The 22,783-nt window shown below is 32.8% G+C and overlaps 1 protein-coding gene across 1 annotated transcript in view; it reads left to right on the top strand.

Moving 5' to 3' along the window:
- LOC105198107 (proton channel OtopLc) overlaps positions 1 to 22,783 on the top strand; it is a 58,570-nt gene that overhangs the window by 17,789 nt on the left and 17,998 nt on the right. The gene's annotated exons all lie outside the window — the stretch shown is intronic.

Raw genomic sequence — 22,783 nt, 5'->3', positions numbered from 1 at the left:
CCAATCGCAAATATGTTGCGATCCTTGCTTTCACGTTTTCTTATAGCTACCTGTTAACGCCTTTTATTAATTCGCCTTTTTTTAATTTTATTAAATTACCTATTAATTAACGAAGATATCTTCTACGTGTCATTGCTGTTGAACATCTGTTATCCGAATGCATCTTTGATCAACGATAGGAATGTAGCATGCTAAGAGTTGCAAGCTTGCAACTCTCGTATAAATAATAGTTATACGAATATTTTTTCTTTAGAAGTTTCTTAAAATCACAGTAATTATAAGACAACGTAAACTTTGACGAATTTTACTGTAATAGACTTTTAATAAAATTTAATAAAGGTTCGTTTAAATTTTACTAAATCTTATTTAAAAAATTATAGTAAAATTTTTTAAAGCCCATACTGTTCCATGATTTTTAAACGTAAATTCTGAGACAAAATTCTACCTATAAATTTTTAGAAAAGATCAGACTCGAAAAAGGATTACTTCTTTTCTTAATTAAATTTCCTTAGTTTCTTATATTTCTCCAATATCAATAAATTACTCTAAAAAATAATGAGAATAACTTATTGCGCTTTTTAAAATTTTTTAAGTTTTCCCCTAGCTACCCTCTTCCTAATCGGTCTTGTTAGCCTAATCAAATAAAAATGTTTCGACTTCGACACATCTCGGCTGATTAGTCAGCAAATCGTATGCTATGCGGGTGTCTCCGATTTATAGAATATTTCTCCATAATATCATCTCAAATATTTATCTATTATATTATTATGAGAAGGCTGACAGTCCGCATAGACATCCGATTCTAGGCTTGCAAATGTCGCATTCTCTTATTCTCAATAGAGGACGAGTAGCATCGTCAATTTATTTGCCGACCATCAGGCATCTGTTTAAGCAAATTTATAGAATACATGTGCATAAATTGAATGATAACCTGTCGGTCAGAAATGATCGCTCGTATACATATATCGTTTAAACTTTACAATCCTTTTATAATAAATGAATGCAATCTGATCAATCTCCTCGCAACTTTTCCGACCGCAACGAATTTGTTTGTTAATTACATCGATTGAGTAATTGCTCATCGACGCGTGTTGATATAAAGATTACGCGTATCGTTTCACGTACAATCTCCGTTTGAAAGTTATGAGGTATATTATTCATCGTTTTCAGTCAGAAAAAAAATGCAAATACTTGGAGAATTTTTATCAAACATAGTAAATCTCTTGCACATTTCTCACTTCAAGTGATATTGGTTAAGAAGAGTTTCTTCTTTGTCGTGCAGATTTTTCCGGAAACTTAATTACAAGTATTTTTGAAACTTACTTTTTATACCTTTATTTATTGTTTGAAGATTTATTTTTTATTTTTTTAATTAAGAATACGAATAACAATTTATTTATTTAATGATAATTAATAATAAATCCATTTAATCTCCTCATGGTTTATCAATGACTATGACTCCGGATCTATATAATACATGTTGGTTTCGTAAACGTTTTATAAACATTCACATAAAGTGCCAATTAGAACAAAGAATTTTACTAATTGACCAATCAAAGAATTTCCTAAAGCATTTGTAACGCCAATTTGACTGTATCTATATATGCACTGTAAAGAACTAATAAAAAACGTTATACCAAAAATATTTCTGAAATCACAATTTGTGAAATGTAATGAATTTTTATAGTTTCTATATAGTTAAGAAAGATTCTGTAATGGTTTCTTAAACGTATTTTTGTCAGAAAAGAAACGTTTTATTTAACATTTTCGAATGGACATTTTAACTCGTGAGAAACGTTTCTAAAACGTATAAAACGGTCATAAAACGTTCCAAACAATCGTTTATAAAATGTTTTTGAAACATAAATGTGCTATCTAAAGATCTTCCAGTAAAATAAAAATAAAAACTCAAACATCATTTTAATCAATTTAATATTAATAAACTATTATCCATATTTTTATTAAAAAAAAAAGAAATCTTCAAACAATAAATAAAGAGTAAAAAATATAATTCAGACAAATATTTATCTATTTTTCTTAAAAAAGTTCCTAAAATTTTTCTACAAAATTAATGATTAAGTAGAAAATCTTAAAACTATTAAAATAATGGCTGCTTTTGGCTAGATAGCATTAATTCTTCAAAAAAAAAAATATTCTTTAATTCGTTACTGTTCGTTTTTGTGAAAGTTATTGAAATTCAACATGATAAAAATAAAAAAATAAAAACAATTTATATTAAAACAAATTTGCAAATGTAAAATGTATCCAATTTAAGAAAACAGGTATCAGCAGTCATCATCACCAAAAATGGTTCGATAAATTTATTTGAACTTTCATCAAATTTCCAATTCTCCACTTCCAGGAATCTCGGTTCTCTCCCGAAATTAATTGCGAATACATGTCGATATCTCTGAATTACCATCTTTTTCCGTGTTATTATAAGTATTTCATCAACGTGGCCGCATTAATGATGAACTTTACATTTAATAATATAAACATAATAATACATCATACATGTATGTAAATCAATCATTTGAACAACATAAATTAATTTTTGACGAAATTGAGATATTTTGAAGGAACTTGCTTTTCCCCTGCCTTTAAATCTCCTAATATTTCAATTTTGACAAAAATTAATTTACATTGTTTTTTTCAAATGACCGATTGATATACATATACCCTAATTAAATAATAATGTGCGCATGCATCAAATCATAATTTTCTTTTTTTTTAACATTGAAATGTATCAAAGCAGAAAAACTATATAATAAAAAGCAGACATTAAAATGTCTTACATTTAAATTATAAAAAATTGAAACGAGTCTAACTGATTTTTCGTTTAAAATTTGAAGAAGAGAGACGAAAATACGAACGAAATGTATTTTATGAATAAAAATGAATTTTATTAGGGACGCGATATAAAATAGAACGATTAGAATTGCATAGATGAAAAAAACAGAGAGAAGAAAGAAACACAAGAAAGCGCCCAGTTTGCGGCTCGAAATTACAAATTGCACCTTAGCAAGAATAAGGTACGTTAATTGAATGTTACGTGCGACTTATGTGATTACAAACTGTGTAAAAAAAGCGCGTGTTTTCGTATATATACTGTCGCACGAGCGTATGTGGGACGGACGACGAAAGTGGGACGTTGCAAGAGAATTTATGAATTTTGGTGAAGAAATTGTTTTTCCCCTCTTGTGTGTGTGCGTATGTCTCTTTCATCGGCGTTTACTTTTACGTTCAGAACACGGGACGTTTCTTCAATAAAGTTGTTGTATTATTAACCGTAATATTCTTACATTCAGCTGCGGACCAGTTGATTATCGTCCTTCAGATATACGAACGTATCATTAATATGAAAGTATTAAACGTTAACAAATATAACAGTAAAGTAATATGTTAATTAAAAATAATTCTCAAAAGTCAATTTTCGGTAACGCATTCTAAACATTCTAAAGTTTCAAAGGTGAAACATTATTTAACTTTCTCTGCATTACCCAAAGATCCATCTCGATAACTTCAACCTTTATCGAGCAAAAGAAATCACGTCACGATAACGATCGCGTCATTGCGTTAATCCACGTCCGATCGATTATTAAAATCGATCCTCGTCATATCATGCGAGATAAGTGCAAATGTCAACATATCTCTTCTTCATCCGTAACTGTCAAGCGGAATTGACAGATAATGACTTGACATTAGACGCGGAATCGTTGTTAAACGCTAAAGAGTCAATGGACGTTATGTATCGTTAATGGACCGATACACTATCGCGCATCGACCATTATCATCATCGATAATTTCGCAGGTGGCAGGTGGCAGTCATTGCTGGTGGTGGTGGTGGTGATGGTGGTGCTTCTTCTTCTTCTTCTTCTTCTTCTTCTTCTTCTTCCTCTGCGCTCCGTAGCTGGCTATAATAGGCTAGCTTATTACGCGTAATCGCGGCGATGGCCTGTCCATTAGACGGATCATCATGGGAAGTCCCGCGACAAATTAATCTCGGCAATTTGCTCGGGCCGCTGCGCATCGAGGGCGCATCGTCTAGCACCTTATCCAGATATGAACGTCGCCGTGTCGTCGAAAGAGTATTCCTCGTGCGTGAAAGAGCATTTAACCCTTCGCCTTTTAGAATGGGTCGTTCCGTGCGTTAGATCGACGATCAGCCTCTTGCACTCTCGAGTATTATCGACGTGTACAAACATAATTTGTAATTAGTGTATTTTACATGGAAAACGAAACGTGAGGCTTTCGAGAAGATTTATGGAATTTCCCAGGGCTATAACGATACAGACACAGTCGATTGCGTTTACACGTGACCAAGAGCTTGCATTGAAAAGAAAGAGTTTAATAATCAAACCTTAATGAGATTATTTCGATGAAATGTTTGATAAATATTTAATAATACTTAGTAATTATATTAATTGTATAGTAATCTTAGTAAACATAATAATAAAAACCAAAAATAATAGTAAACAATCGTTAATGAACGGTTACCAAACGGTTACTATCTAATAAATATTTGGTACATTAACTTCATAAAGAATATTTAATTGAAACTATTTCACTAAAGCTTATTGTTAGTAATTATTATATAATTACACAAGCACGCAGAAAATATAATGTTTGATCCAGAGATTAGATCATACTTTTTTCTTCTATTCTTTTCTCTATTCTTATGTATTTTGGCACTCTGAACCAGAAACTGATATCCAAATTGCTCCATCAAGGCATAATTTTTTTGTCGATGGAAAATAGCTTGTGATTTTCCAGAGCCATTTATGAAATCTAATTTTAATATACAAGCTGCTACGTTAAAAATTACTGTATTACGTACTTACTTGTATTCATAGGATGGCGTAAAAGATAAAGCATGTAAATATAGAAGTTCCAGGACCCCCTAAATAACTCGTTAATGATACGTTGTACAAAGATGTTTTATATATACAGGGTGTCCGTTCATAAATGATGGATATATATCCAAGCGTGATTCTGTTTCGTTTTTTTGAGATCGAAACGATTAACGAACTTTGTTTACCGTCCGAAATTCTATTTCTTAAAACAATAATTAAATAGGTATAAAGCAACGATTTGTCAAAATATTTTAAAAGAGCGTTGTTGTGATCAAAAGTAATATTTTTCATAAATGATTAATAAAATTTTTATTTACACAAAAGTTACGCTTAGTAAACACATTAGATCTAACGTATCTGTGTGAGATTTTACTTTCTAGCATTCAGCGCTGTATTTGTTTTTTGTAGTGTTTTTGAGGTCTCGAGCCTCTCCTATCACCTACTTTTTTCTAGAGAAAGGATAGACAGGCTCATTTACAGGCTAATTTTAAAAGGATGTCGTGAGTTTTACCGACTGAACAATGACTTATAATTTACTTATTCGATTTACATACGTACAATTTATGAAATAGCAACCATTACATATTACTACATCAATATTGCACGCATGTAGGTGCACAAATTTTTAAGCATACTAATCTTTCGTACAAAGTATCCAAACAAAAATATAAGAACTCAATATTGTTTTATCATAATCCGTACCTTAGACTATTCCTGTTTTACACAAACTGCAAAACTTTTATATGCAGCAAATATTGACACGCGTTGATAGCTATAGATTATATTAGACTAAGAATAGACAAAGAAAGAAGAAAAAAGAGAAATCTATAAATTTCTTAAATCTTTAATTAATCAAATTTCTCATATCATGTCCATTTTAGATCTATCTGTGTGCTTATACACTCAGAGAAAAAAAATCGTATCAGCAAAATCATATAAATTTGTGATCAAACAGCATGTATTATAAAGTTGTAATAAAAACAATAATAAATAATTAATCATTAATATAACCAGTATCATATTAACTATTTATTGTTAAAGCAAAATTGTTGAATAAAGTATAAAAAAAATAGTAATGGAAATGTGACGGAAAAATTGAATCGACTGAGATACAAACTCTCGTTCTCATTACTAGCACTTAAGGTCATGTATCCCTGCTCCACTGATATCATAATTATTCGTACGTATTCATGTACTTAATTGACCGTACACAGAAAACAAATTAGTATTAAATCAACAATTCATTGTTTCATATATATACATATATATATATATATATAGTATATATATATATATATATATATGTGTATATATATATATACATATATACCCTATGATCAGAAAGTACCGGGAATTTTTTATTTAAAAGTACCGCGCATGCGGGAACCGGTTTATTATTTTTTCTTATGTTGGTACGACCTTAAGACGCACATCTGTCAGGTTTTAGTGCCATCCGATCATTAGTGTCTGCCTGGCGTTTGTTTACATCAGTCAACTTTTTTCATTTTGCCGCATTTTACCATGAATAATTTTGTTGAACAAAGAGTTTGTTTGAAATTTTGTGTTGCGAACGAAATTTCGTGTGCCGATGCACTGAAAATGTTGCAAAAAGCATTTTGCGAATCTGCTCTATCAAAAACAAGAGCATACGAGTGGTATAAAGACTTTAAAAGTGGTCGTACAGTGGTGGAAGATTTCCCTCGTTCCGGACGTCCATCGACGTCGAACACCGATGAAAACGCGAAGAAAGTGAAAGAAATGGTGCTTGAAAATCGTCATACCAGCTTAAGAGAGATGTCTAGTGAACTTGGCATTGCATATGGAACGGCACAGCATATTGTGGTTGATGTATTGGGTATGGATTCTTGGATTTTGCATGATGATAACGCACCATCGCACCGAGCCCGAATTGTACTGAATTATTTGACCAAACATCAAGTAAATACCATCAAGCAAGCACCGTATTCACCTGATATGGCCCCGTGCGACTTTTTTTGTTCCCCAAGTTGAAGTTGCCACTTCGTGGAAAGAGATTTCAGTCGATCGAGGAGATCAAAGAGAATGCGACGAGGGAACTAAAGGCCATCCCTTCGTCGGCCTACCAGGGATGCATGGAGGACTGGGTCAAGCGTTGGCACATGTGTGTTGCTTCAGATGGATCATATTTTGAAGGAGATGAAATAAATTTGCCTGAAATTTAACTCTATTTTGTTTTATTTAAAAATTCCCGGTACTTTCTGATCATAGGGTATATATGTATGTATATATATATATATATATAGTATAATTGTATCTAATTTATATACAATATATAAACAATATATATATAAGCAAAAATATAAATCTTGGAAGAATTTATAATCGTAAACAGACATAATTTGCTTACACAAAGAAAATTTTTTGCTTCATGTAAGCAAATTATGTCGACTGTTTAAGATTATAAATTCTTCCAAGAAGATTTTATATTCTTGCTTATATAGGAAATAATGAATTGTTAATTTGATACAAATTTTTTTTTCTGTGTACGTAAATTGGAATAATATCGTATAACTTATTTGTAGAAAAGTATATATGTATAACTATGTAATTATAGTGTTATTTCATTATAAATTAATGGTTGCATAAACATTGTTGCTGTGGTGATGTAAAGTATTTTACAGTTATTGCAACTAAAGTTTTATCATTCAACAAGAAAACTGGTACGATGCTCCGGCTAGGTTCTTGTTCTCGCGAATCCGGTCTTTTCTCGCGCTTACAACGTTCCGCTTAAAACACCGTCAAATCGCCTCATATCGGACGTCAAAGCCCGAGAGTCGTAAGTGAGTCACGAGAATAGCGGAATCTTCTACTGCGGCCTCTGTTCGATTTGGAGGGCGACACACAGCGATTGCCCCCGAGGTACTCGCTGTATTCTCTCGACATTCTCGATAGATAGCAAAATAAAAGCAATACGTTCGAGAGCCAGTACGCGGTCATACGTATTGATGGATGCTACGGAAGAAACGAGGCTACGAGAAAATCGCATCATCACCGTCATCATCTGCGAACCACCACCACCACCACCTGCCGTGGTTGCCATCGTTCCGATATCCCCGAAAGAGTCGATGCTCCTTCGAGAGCGCAGCCGAGTTACTTGCGCCACTTGGTGCCGCGTTATCGTCACGTGCACTTCTCGTCATCCGTCACTCGGTTACAACGTCCCCGCGGAAGCCAAGTAATGGACGGCGACGCCGCCGACGGACTCGCCGCGACGCTAGCCTCCCGGTAACGAACGTACAGACGTACAGGTAAATTTTTACGACCGGCGCTTTTGGATTAGTCCTTAATCTGGACAAGATTTACCTCATCATCAAAATAAAATTGTTCTTTTTCTTTCTCAATTATTTAGAAATTTTTATTTCACTAAGATTAATTAAGTTATTAAATTTTATATTTTTTTTATTAGCGCTTATATTTTAATTAAGTAATTACATCGATACATTTGAGCCCCATTAAATCACTTGCTTCTAAATTGTATCATTGTCCGATTTTTAAATCTCTCAGGCTGAGTTAAAGCGAAACTGCCTTTTTTAATTTTGTCTAATTTTTTCTAATAAAAGTTTTAATTTAATTTAAATTAAAACTTTTATTAGATTTATATGGTGTTTCACAATGATCAATTTTTTTAAATGTATAAATATGAAATATTTGTTTGCATAATTAATTAAAAGCAGAAAATTCTTTTTACAGTAATTAAATTAATTTTCAGTTGTGCATGTTACTTTTCAGTCAACATTTCAAGTACTAATGCTTAGAATATTGTGAATGTACCGTAATACCGCAGCCGGTGCGCTTAACTGTTTCTCTTGATCGTTCAAGTTTAGACTGGTTGAATTTTTTAAATCTGCTCGCAAAAACGCGCTTATTAGAATGTCATTGTAAACAATAATATACATATACTCGTATGATGTACATCGCATACTTTGTAAAACCTAATTTATTTTTGGACCATCCAGATTGAATGCGCAAATTTTTATTACGTATTTATACGATATAATCCGTTAGCTTCATCGATATTACTAAGATGGACAAACAATTAGAATTCTTCCTCGAATACCATATGGTTTTATCGATTCGTCAAATCTCGTGGAAATTGTAAAAATTGTGAACTCTGAGGGACTCATCGACGCTATTGACGACGATTCTCACTGTTGATGAACCGATAAGGAAACATTTCTGCAATTGATTTGTAGTATGCCGCAGGTGCGAGTACTCGTAGTACCGTGCGGCATTTTGTGCTACGTAATGATACTAATTTCACTGATTCCATGTGAAATTAAGGTTGTGCTACATTAATATACTATTATCCTTTTTTGTTGGACGGATTGCAAGAATTTTTTCGATTTATAGTTCATACGCGTGGTTTTACGCGATTTAACTTTGTAATTCATGACGAATTGATTTGATACGCTGCTTATAGATAATTTTTGCATATTTGCACGTTAGTTTTTTTTTTAAAGAATTTTTCTCTCTTCGAAATAGGTTTTAGATATATCTCGCTCAAATTACGATGGAATTGAAATAAAATTATGTATAGCGTTAAACAGACACATAACTTGCTAACATGAACAAATTTTATATAATTTTATTAAGGAAAATATATTTTCATTATTTGATAATAATTTTCATAAATTGAAAAGAACAAAACATCTAATAGAAAGTAACAATATCTTCAAACCAAGAATTAAAATTTTTTTAATGCTGTGTTTTTCGCTTCTTCTTCGCTTGTCATACGCGTAGGTGATCTCTTCTGCATATATCCGTAAATGAGACCTACATACAGTTTTAACGCCAATTCAAACAATCTATTAGAAGAGATTTCTAGAGCAGTGTTACTCTCGATGTTTTGCCTTTGCTTTCCGAGAGGTGGCGATCGCTTCTAAAATCGATTGAAAACCGATTTGAAGTTTATACTATTCTGGGTGGATTTGCTTCTGCCACACTCTAAATTCTTTGGAGTGGAATCCCACTCTAAAAGTGTGAAAATCCTGCCAGTCTTGATAAAGAGTGACAGGATTTTCACACTTTTAGAGTAAAATTCCACTCTTTTAGATGAAATTTTACTCCAAAAATTTTAGACAGCATATCGCCACTACTGTTGTTTTAATTTAGAACTCTCAAATTCTTTAATGAAGATTAAATCGAAAGTTTTCTGCACAAAACAAACGAGTTTATTATTTTTTAATTCAAGTTAAGTCAAATCATTTTTTTATTAGTAAAATACATTACTAAACAATTCTGGTAATAATCAAACAAAGAAAATGAGAAATATAAATATAAGTATAGTAAATATAAAGTTTTCACAAAAATACAAAATTTTTAAAATTTTTACTTTTAAGACGACGCAGGAGTCGTCAGTTTTTTTCCGATGAACTTGACTTACACACATTCGATTTACAATACATACGTACAATTTGCGAAACATTAATAGACCTCTCTATATTATTACATCGAGATCTCACGTACATATATACATTTATCAAATATTCTATTCTCGTAAATTAAGCATCTCGAATTAAATCTAATGATTCAACATTATTCATTTATTCTACATCTGATTCCTTTACTTCACATAAATAACCTGCATAACTTGTCTACGAAGTAAATGAGTCTGTGAATTGACGATTTTGGTCGTCATATTAAAGTAAAAGTTGTTAAGAAAATCTGTCATTTTTAAATTTTTTCCTTAATTTGGCAAAGCATGGACCAGAGCCATATACATTAAGGTGTGTATTTTAATTCTGTAAAAAAATTATACATTCTGTAAAACCAATACGAAGTATAAAGTTTAACAAAATGTATTTTTATCGGTAATACAGACGACTCCAGCATAGCTTTAAACGGGTTATTAAAATATTAATTAAAGCCTAAAACTTTGTTTTTACACCTATTCTATGTTTGGAGAAATTTAAAATATTTATACACAAAGAGAAATATAAGATGTCTTTATTAAGAGCAATTTGTAAAATTTTATAAATAAAAAATAAAAATTTATTATGATAGAGAGAGATATTTTGACCGTTGTTGTATCAATATAAATTGAACAAGAATGCCTTCTACGGTCGTAGCTAGGACTTCGTGCTTGTATATTGTTTGTGTGATTTTATATATTTTCCTCAAGATCAATGAACTGCGCGCCGAATTAATTTTCAGTCATAACACAATTCTAAATTGAACAAGATTAAGTAATATCACGTATTATTAAATATTAATCCTTTTCCCCCCTAAAAAAAACTATAAAGAAATTATTGCTTTATTACTTTATACATAAAAATTTGTTACTTTATACAATACACAAAAAATATTTCCTTTTTCACCTTTGTTATTATTAATGTTTTAGAAAAGGTAAATATTAAAGGGTATATATAGTAGGTGATAAATATATAAAATTCCTGCAAGAATCAAGCGAGTCTAAAGGTTTTAACTTCTTTTTTTTAAATGATTCCTCAAAATATTAAGCAAAGCCTAAAAATTTGTTCTTACATCTACTATACCATATTTATATAATAAACAATTTATAGATGAGAATTTTTTGTTTTGTCAAAATTTAATTTCTATATTTGTTTTTTGTAGAAAACTTTTTAATTATATATAATTAACTCTCAAAAGCCACACTGGGTCTGGTACACCCGGGCAATTTACAAAAATGCTTGGCATTTATAAACCGTAAGGATTGGGGGGAAAGGAGTCGGGGAATATTTCTATCAATATCTCCACTACTGATTCGCCATGATAGTAGTCTCCGAGAATCGATTAAAAATTTTATACAGTCATGTTTTTTCAAGGTATGGGTACATTACACCCAATGTATCAGAAACGTATGTACTAAAATAAAAATAAATTTTTCTTCAACAAAATAAATTGATTATTAAATTGATTAATAGCATTTTGTATAATTGTTGACTTAATTTTTGTACTCTGACCAACGAGAGACTGGTTTGTTTCCGCGTTTTGACAAAAAATATCAAGATTTTCCACTGCAAGAAAAACGCATAGATGGCCTATGCAATACTTTTCTGAGATGTTAGATCAGATTAGCGTTAATTCATTAATAATTTATAACTTATTAAAAGATAAGCCAGAAAAATGTCATAAAGATTACATACCAGAGCTAACTATAGCTCTCATCAAGCCATTTCTGATGCATTGTCTTGCGTTTTCAACGATTTGTTTGCGAATGATATTACGTACACAAATAGAAACTTTTCTAAACTACACGGACATTCCTGATGATCAAGATTTACGCAATTTGTTGACAGATAATAAAATGACCAAGTCAAAAAGATGTTTATTATATCCGTCTGCTCTTGATCAAAAATGATATATAAATGTCTAAAATGTGACAAACCGATGTGTAAGCATCATACAGCAAAAATTTGTTGCGAATGTTCCATGTAATAAATAATAATATATTATATTATATATATTTAACGTTTTTTTTTTCAAGTTTTATAACCGAAAACAAATGATTCATTCTATCAACTCATTTTTTCTTACGTTACAAAATCTATCTTTACCTTGCAGAATAAATGTACTTTTTGAAAACAATTGAAATAACAATACTTTTTTTTTTAAGTACGTTCTATTACCTTTCAAAATTTGTTAGAAAAATTTCTCTAATGGTTTTTCTTTCGAAACTACGAATTAAAAAAAAACCCGTTTTTTCAGCGAGTACGTTTCCATGTCTCCTGAATATTTCAAATATGTTCAATTTCTCGATTCTCGCACCTATTTATTCTTCTTCTTGACCGTATCAATGGCGTATCAATTAAAGAAAAATTTTTCAAATTCTATGCATTAGATATCAAGATATGCGCAATTGAAATTGGGTCTGGGAGACCTTCTCAAAAAAACTTTACTTTCACGCCATTTTATTTTAGTTAAGCAATAAAGTTGGTCAATTGTAGCAGTCGATATGAGACTTCAAACTTTTTTCCACCTAGCCCGAATCTTTCTTCTCTCTCCGTTTTCACACAGTAAGCGACCAAAAATCTAGGGGAATTTTCAATATGTGTTTAAGGGTCAAGATTATCATTCATGTATAAACAAGAACATAATTTCTTACTTATACATAAAACAATGATCGTTAAATAGAATCTATTCGCTTTAATTTGATACTAATAGTTTTTCTGTGTATATAATTATTTTGATAGTGCAACAAAATTATTCTTTCCTTATGTTGACTAATTATGTTGTTTACTCGTTTTGTGAAAAAAAAAAAAATAGATTTAATAATTTACAAAACGAAAAATTCTATAATATATAAAATATTCCTCAGCAAGCATCATCGTTGTTAAACAAACGGAGAATTTTCGTAAGGAAACTCATCGCGGAACTTCAGTATCCGAGGTGGCTGCAGCCAAGCGTACTCGATGTCCTTTGTAGTGCCTTCTGAGAAAGAGACCTTTCACCTCTTCAATCTCTTTGGGTGTCCTTTGTAATGGCTCGCGTCGATGCACCATCATCGCGTCATCCTTGAATCAAACACATGTCTCCGTTCCGGGATGCACGACAATCTTCAAGCTCGTTAATCGCGCAACGAGTTTTGCCACAGCTGTCGCACGCGCGTTGTGACTCTTGACTCGTGACTCTCTCGGTACCGCGCGCAATTTGTATTAACGCACGATCGGAGAGAATTCTGCGTACAGAAGAAACTCTCAACGCGGGAGACGAGGAAGAGGAGGGGAGCAACGTCGCGTTTTTCTTGCATGCGGATTGTAGTGCGTCGAGAGTGCATGCGAGAGTGCGTTCTGCAGAGTTTGCGTTCGCGGAAGTAACGGAACGAATTGAAGAGGAGCTTATTAGCCGATCTCGAGTACAACCGCCATTTACGCGCTCCGTAATTGTTATGTCCTGTTCGTTACGGATCACTATGCCGATGTCGATCGCCGTGCAAATATAGGTCGTCAAAAGCATCGCTCGCTTAGGATTTAGCCTCGATAGCCGGTTGCTTTCTTAAGCTATTCATTATGCTTCCTCTGCATGTGGAAGCACAATCCTTAAGATTGTGGAGATTGTCATTATTCTCTGTGGTTCATTAAGTATCTATCTTTAGGATTAATACATGAGGCATCGTGCACCTACGAAATGACGAGAGATAAAGGAAAAATCGAGGCTAATATCCTAGCGAACAAGATGACTTCGTAATTATATCTTAATAACATCTCTATCATCAAGACGTCATTGAAACGCCACTTGATGTCATGTTGTTTGCTGGGTAGCTAATCAAAAGGTTAATTTAATAACTCTTTTGAAATATTTTTTTGTGTATTGTGGCTATTTATTATAGATGAATTTCTTCGTTGAAACAGCGAAAAAAATATAAGAAAAAATCATATTATATAAAAATCTGGTATTACAATTTAAATACTGTTTCAATCGCTAAATTAATTATTCGGTATCGAATAGAACTCAAATCATTAACGAGTGGGACTAACAATTTTGGAGTAATAAAAATAATAGCTGCTATTAATCGTAAAGGACCAACCAATTTTTTCACATAATATAAGAACTTAATAAAATTTTGATAATAAGTTTATTAAGTTTGTGATGAATATATTTAGGCATTTTTGAATTTTTTCAACTTTTTTGATCGTATACTTTAAATCATTTTCTGAAAGAGCATTAAGCCTTATAAGAAAGAAAGTTTGATTTAAAAAAGATTGATTTAATCGCAAACAAAATATGAGAATTGCGTAAAACTATATTTATAGGAAATAATGGAATTTAAAAAAAACATTTTGAAATTAAAAAATAAATAATAAAAAAATTAATTACTGTAACTTAATATATGTAACTGATACAGTAACAGTCAACTAATTAGAGATGAGCTTTATTCGATTAAAGCTATTTTTTGCTTAATATTTCTTGTGTATTTTATATAAATCTTCAAGTTTATCAAAATGCTCACTAAATAAATTGACTTGAAATACATTTCTAAATTGTACGAAAATAGTAATGTCACAATATTAAATTGATAATCAATTTAAAAAATGCGTAGGTTATTTGAGGGAAAAAACTTTCTTTTGTCAGTATTGTCAGATGCTTGTTAGCATTATTAATTGGTAACTCCGAGTATAATCCGCTGCACCTATCGAAAACTTAATTTATCAATACATTAAATAATGAGAACGGCTATATTGGTCGAAAGCAGATCTTCGTGCTCAATAATTTTCTAGGTGAATTTACAAGATTCCCTAAACTACGCGGTGCATTCTTACCGGTCTTAAAACACAGTTTTTTTAAGAAGAACCCAGAAATGTAAATTCACGAAAAATTAATTTGCCAATTAATTTAATAATTTTGATGTTTATATAAGCACTTCCTCCCCTCTCCTTCCCTTTCTTATCCTGAAAACTGAAAAGAATTTATTGTAAAAAATATTACCCCAGCTAGGTTTTGAACCTGGAACCCCCAGCATTCTCAAATGCCTCGGTAGTCAAACTAGTCGAAACATCCGCACGGAATGCTAAGAGTTCCAAGTTTAAACCCTCGTCGAAATAATTGCATAATTAAAAAATAATATTCTTGAAGCTACCAGCAGAATGGAAAATAGTTTCCAATTAGTAGATAAAATTAAAAGATTAATAATAAATGATAGTTATGTTTTAATTTCCTTAGATGTTATATCTTTATTTACGAATATTCTGTTGGAATTAGCAATAAAGGAGTGTGGCAGACAGATGGAGAATCTATTTTTCAGAGTTGTAGGATTCTTAGCACAAAATTTATGAAAGAATTACAATTAATGCTAATTTCAATTTATCTTTTATTTGATAGTGTCTTTTATAGATAGAAATTCGGGACTCCGATGGACTCTCCATTTTTATCCAACACAGCGGACATGATTTTACAAGATTTAGAGCCATATGTGTTAAAAAGACAAAATTGAAATTCATCTATTTTAGATATGTAGGTGATACTTTAGCTGTCCCGCAACAACATGTGAATTTAATTTATCATTTATTTATGATAATTCTTTATATTCGATGCTACGATTTACTTTGGAAGTCAGAGGCAAAATTTTGAACTTCTTAGATGTCACAATCATTAATAAGATCTATAAGATAAAATTTAATTAGTTTCATAAGCCGACTTTCTCGGGAAGGTATTTCAATTTTCTATCGCTATTATCACAAAAAGCAGCAGTAATAATAGAAGCAGTGGATAGAACTTTCTTATTATCACATCCAAGATTTCACGAAAAAAATATCAAAATAATTAACATTTTTTTAGATAATGATTATTGTTTAAAGTTCATAATGTGCACCATAAAAAACTACCTAAAAACTCTTTGTAAAAGACAAACTTTGAAGCAAAATAACAACAATAGAAATGAAGAAGGTAATAAGAAAAAAATGGTTTACCAATCCATATTTACTCATAATATCATAGAAATTTCACGATTGCGAAAAATATTAAAATTAAGCTATCATTTTACAGTATAAACAAACTCAAACAGATTATCAAAGCACATAAGGATGTCCTTCCAAAAAATTCTAAAAAAATGTAGTCTATAAAGTAACTTGTAAAAATTGTGAAGCCCCATTTTATGTGGGACAGATTGGAAGACAACTTATAACAAGAATATCTGAAGATAAAAATCATATTAATAGATATACAAATCAGTAATCACGTATCATAAGTTAAATATGGAACATAATTTTGATTGGATAAACGTCAAATTAAACACTAAAAGATTTCTTAATAAAAAATTCAAATCCGAAATGTTGTACATTAAATTTCAAAAAAAAGCATTTTTTAAATAAAGTAATAGCGAATTTTTATACATTGAGAAAAATTGCTAAATTTTAATAGATATTTCTTTAATACAAGAATCACTTATGTAATTTATTGTAACTATCATTTTTTATAGAATAAATACTTATTTACATTTAACAATATGTCATTGCAAGTATTCAAATAAATTTTTTTCTAAAGTGTATAGTGCGTATCCCAAAACATAATTCAATAAGTAAATTTAAAAGTAGATTTCAGAACATACTTGTGTTCTTTAATAATTTCAATAGTAAGAACACTGTTACGTCCAGAATTCTCGAAATAAGTCTCTCGGGTCGATTGGCAGGTAGAGACTTAGAGAAATAATTCGAGCGAGGTAGGAAGGACGGAACAGGCCTAATCTCTCGCACACATGTCTCCGGGCGAGTGCGACGAGTCGAATGCGTCAGGTGAGTCAGAATGTAGGTCAGGTGTCGAGAATGACGACCTATGACTCTCATTCAGACTCTTGCATTCGTGTAGTCCTTATTTTGCGTAAACGAATCGAATCGCTTTTACGCGGGATCGGACTAAGTGCAATTTTATCGGAGCGGGAATTAGAGGTGGTTGAAGTAAAGAAAATGATTGAAATTAAGAATTACAATTTATTTTAACATAATAAAAAAAATAACCAATTACAATGATAGGTGATGACTAAAATAATAATTATTAATTTACAAATAATATTTTTGTTAGTAGAAAACATGTATAATAAAAAGAAGAAAAATCTTATGTTCTTAATAACAAAAAAAATTGTAATTATAACTTAAATTCTAGTTGGTTATAAGTGTGCATGTGTAGGTGTATTTTATGATCAAGGGATTTTTAGTTATCCAGGTAGGGTTTGGAGCGAGTCGAAGATTTCTTCAAATTCATTGAGTACTCTTCGATTCGCTTCGATATTTTTATTTACTATATTCTCTACCTGTTCGGGAGTAAATAATGAATCGGAATGCGAGTTTTCTTGGGGAAACTCTAGCGCGGGGGAATATGGATCTTCCGGAGGTCTTCGAACAGGTGAATCGGAATTACGATAAAAAAATCGGGGGAAGGTGTAGGAGGAAAATCTGTAGGAGAAAAGGTTGAATCCCGAGGAGATGCTAAGGGCTCTGCAAAAGGATCGAAGGTAGAAGACGGTGACCCTGGTGGTTGTTTAAAATCTGGTTCTACATGAGATCCAGGAGAGTAAGAGGGGGAAGGATAACGACAGGGGGAAAGAGAGTGTGATTCGGGGGACGGATTTGAGACTGGCGGAGATGAGTCGGTCGGTTCGTCGGAAGTACTCAAATTAATTAGAGCGTTAGGCAAAACAGAAATTTTTGCTCGCTGATTGCGTAATTTTCCGCAGAGCGATAACGATGCGCCAAGCCTCCGGAGCTTCTTATTTCGGCGATTCCGACAGTTCTTAATGGCTCTTCGAGTTTTATGGTCAGGGACTCGCTTACGCACTAAAATGAATTTGAGAATTGAGGCTACGTTCTCTCTTTCTTATAAAGGGAAATAAAATTTATATTATAACTTCTTGAAAGAAGAAAAAAGAAAAGCAAAAGGAAAAAGTTTGAATTAATAAAAGGAACGGAATTCTTCGTTTCCGCTGGATGCAAAGAAAACTGCGAATTCAATCGAACGAGAGTTCGATTGTATCCAGCAGGGAATAAGGAGAGTCGCGGACCCAATCGCGAAAGCTCGATTGTATCCTACGGGAAATAAAAGAGTCGCGGACCCAATCGAAAGAGCTCGACTGTATCCTGCGGGAAATAAAGAGAGTCGTGGACCCAATCGAAAGAGCTCGATTGTATCCTACGGGAAATAAAAGAGTCGCGGACCCAATCGAAAGAGCTCGACTGTATCCTGCGGGAAATAAAGAGAGTCGTGGACCCAATCGAAAGAGCTCGATTGTATCCTACGGGAAATAAAAGAGTCGCGGACCCAATCGAAAGAGCTCGACTGTATCCTGCGGGAAATAAAGAGAGTCGTGGACCCAATCGAAAGAGCTCGATTGTATCCTACGGGAAATAAAAGAGTCGCGGACCCAATCGAAAGAGCTCGACTGTATCCTGCGGGAAATAAAGAGAGTCGTGGACCCAATCGAAAGAGCTCGATTGTATCCTACGGGAAATAAAAAGAGTCGCGGACCCAATCGAAAGAGCTCGACTGTATCCTGCGGGAAATAAAGAGAGTCGTGGACCCAATCGAAAGAGCTCGATTGTATCCTACGGGAAATAAAAAGAGTCGCGGACCCAATCGAAAGAGCTCGACTGTATCCTGCAGGAAATAAAGAGAGTCGTGGACCCAATCGAAAGAGCTCGATTGTATCCTACGGGAAATAAAAGAGTCGCGGACCCAATCGAAAGAGCTCGACTGTATCCTGCGGGAAATAAAGAGAGTCGTGGACCCAATCGAAAGAGCTCGATTGTATCCTACGGGAAATAAAAGAGTCGCGGACCCAATCGAAAGAGCTCGACTGTATCCTGCGGGAAATAAAGAGAGTCGTGGACCCAATCGAAAGAGCTCGATTGTATCCTACGGGAAATAAAAAGAGTCGCGGACCCAATCGAAAGAGCTCGACTGTATCCTGCGGGAAATAAAGAGAGTCGTGGACCCAATCGAAAGAGCTCGATTGTATCCTACGGGAAATAAAAAGAGTCGCGGACCCAATCGAAAGAGCTCGACTGTATCCTGCGGGAAATAAAGAGAGTCGTGGACCCAATCGAAAGAGCTCGATTGTATCCTACGGGAAATAAAAGTGTCGCGGACCCAATCGAAAGAGCTCGACTGTATCCTGCAGGAAATAAAGAGAGTCGTGGACCCAATCGAAAGAGCTCGATTGTATCCTACGGGAAATAAAAGAGTCGCGGACCCAATCGAAAGAGCTCGACTGTATCCTGCGGGAAATAAAGAGAGTCGTGGACCCAATCGAAAGAGCTCGATTGTATCCTACGGGAAATAAAAAGAGTCGTGGACCCAATCGAAAGAGCTCGATTGTATCCTACGGGAAATAAAAAGAGTCGCGGACCCAATCGAAAGAGCTCGACTGTATCCTGCGGGAAATAAAGAGACTGAGAGTAATAGAGGGAGAAAAGGAAGGGTAGTGCAATAATACTGAATATATGAGTGTTTTGAAAAATATAACAAATATCTTATGAGAGAGAGAAGGTAGTCTTATGAAGAGTAAAAATAAAAAATAAAAATAATGGACGGCTGAGACTTACTGTTGGGTGAAGTTTTGAAGGTGCGAACGATTTAGTGGTTGGCAGAGCGGATTCAGCTTACAACGGCGGACGGTTGGTCGACGGTTGGCACTCAGAGTGTTCGGATCTCACAATGCCGCGTCGAATTTAAGTACGATGAATACGAATCCGAACGTCACAAACTCGGACATATAATGTCACGGAATGTGCGCCGGATCGAACTAGAGTGAATCGCGAAGCGAAAAATGAGCGATTGATCAGAATGAAAAAAGGTGCGGTATGTGCCCGTAAGTGACTGTAAATGATTGTAAGAAAGTAAGTAAGTGCTCGCGAGCTCCGAAGCTCCTTCCTTTTATACCTGATTCTGCCTATGGTTCCTATGGGATTTTAATCCGCAGGTGTACCGTCTCTTATTATTGCCCACGCCCTACCTATTAATTGCGCGACAAGTGTTTCGAGTCGGTGAGGTCAATCATCCGCGTTTCAACGCTTGCTTCCGCCCAAAATCGGCACGTGTCAAGGGTAGACCAACCGTATTGACTCGACCGGACAATTTTAGCGTATCCGCGCGATTAAGATAGGCCATCTTTTCGCAATTTTTCGGTTGCTTGGCTACATCGACTTCGAAAGAAAAGAATTGTTATTCCGCAGGACGTAACAACACACTTGGTTTCTTTGTTAGCAATTATTGTGTTTAGATATATTATGCATAAGTTATACTTGTGTTTGTAAACTTGGACGACACGTTTACGAATTGATCTTACGATGTTTAACATTTCTGACAATTGAAAAATACTGTCAGATTTTCCAGTTTTTGTGTATTGAAACATTTACTATTTTTTAAATTATCAGTTCATTAGGGGAGATGCGTCTAGTATCGATCGGCATATATTATCAATCAAAGCTAATTTTCACTTTTATTGTTACAAAAAATATTCTATGTGCATAAACGGATGTGTATTACAATCTTTATTGCATATTACGCGGCCCTATGTATTATTGCAACGTAGCGGATGTTATAACAACTTTTTCATCAGCGTGTTGATTACGTCTGTTGAGAGTTATTTTCCAGAACTGATCTCTTGTTTCTCGGGCAATTAAATAATTATCATGAAAGCATTAATGACGCTAGTGTAACGCTTTGCTTGCAGTTACTGCCCATAAAAAAAGCACAAAATCTGAATCCATTTACTAAATAAAAACAGGACAATATATAGGCTATTCAATTAATTATTAAGCAAGCCGAAAAACCTCTCTATTAATACTAGACAATAAATGGGTAGGTTTATATATATATTATTACCAGAAAACCTGTTTCAAGGATTGAGTAAAACTACCAAGTTCTTGTTCATTTTCTATTGTTACAGTTAATGAAAATACAATAATGCTTGACAGTAACTGTAATAAATGGTTGTCTAAGGAAACTGCATACATTTCTACCAGGACTGTTACTGAATTAATAAAGTTACATTTAGCCAATTATACATCACTTTTTTGTCTTAATTGCCTCATAAAATTGTAAATAGCCTCATAAAATTATAAATTTTAATGAACAGATTCTAACTAAAATTAAATAATGAAAATTACTGCGCAATAATTATTTTCTACCTTTTCAAGAATTCAATAATCGATTGTCAGATCATCAAATAAAATATGTCGTAATCAATTTCATGGCATAATAGAATTGTGTTAGTACTGTGCCAGCGCGATAGTCGGACGAAACCACGCGCACGATGGAGAACTTACTAGTTTCGCCGTTATTAATTACACGGCATTACACTCACGGTAATTGCCAGCTATTTAACGCGTCGGAGAGTCGAACTTTTACTAGAAGAAGCCTCTCGTACGTTTCGTCAGAACGCAGCAGTGGAACAACTATTATTGTATAGTACTATAACTACGCAATGTCGCGCCGTAAATGCACAAAGAATCATAAAAGATGCAATATTAACACAATTAAGCAAACTCAACGCGCCAACTGTTTTAATTATTTTAAACAGTTTTCCTTCGCTCACATATCATGCTTTATTATCGTCGATTTATTATGACGAACAATTGTATAACATTACGAGAAAATCATTTTGCATTGAAGACAAGACTGAATAAGTAATCATTTGACAGAAATCTTTCTTTACGCACTCTTTATAAATCAATCAAGTAACAAGCATTTTTGTGCATTTTTTCTCGTTTAATAAAAAATAGTTAGTATTCAATTGAAACTGTAATATATTATATTCCTGATAAAAATTTCATACAATTTTTGAGCACTAGACAATTATATTAGTCCTGTCTAGTAACTGAAAGTAAAACTATATTAGGAAAACTGTTTTGTTGTAACAACAAATAAATTGATAAAAATATGTGTATCGAATAAAACTATTTTTAATAAAAATATGTAGTTAATAAAAATATGTAGTCAGTATAAACACATTTATATTTATATATATTCCGCAGAATCAATTGTACTTTTTTATGATATGAAAATTGTGAAACAAAACATTGATTACTGTTAAAAAATGTATCAACTAATTAACTAAACAACTTTTGCTGAAAACACCAAATTTTTGTATTTTGTTTTATATAACAAAAAATTTGATTGCTTCTATGAAACATGTATGTACATGTAAATAAAAAATATTTTATTAAATTTGTAATATAATTTAACCAAATTTTACTAAGAGTATAGCAAAATTCTTTGAAGTCCAAAGATTGTTCCAAACTTATATACATATGTGACTTTGAAGATACATTATAAAAGAAAATTTTCTCCATATAGAAATACATTGACGAAAGATTAATAAATATTTTAATTTATAACATATATTATTCTCCGCTCAAACAACATTTATATTAGGAAATCTTACATAAAAATTATAATTTGCAATTATGTAAGTTTGTTTATAAAAATAAATGTTGAAGAAT

Source organism: Solenopsis invicta, chromosome 14 (assembly GCF_016802725.1).
Source record: "Solenopsis invicta isolate M01_SB chromosome 14, UNIL_Sinv_3.0, whole genome shotgun sequence".
NCBI classification, from domain to species: Eukaryota; Metazoa; Arthropoda; class Insecta; order Hymenoptera; family Formicidae; genus Solenopsis; species Solenopsis invicta.
The sequence above is the reverse complement of the archived record's forward strand: the minus strand, read 5'-3'. Positions and strand labels throughout refer to the sequence as shown.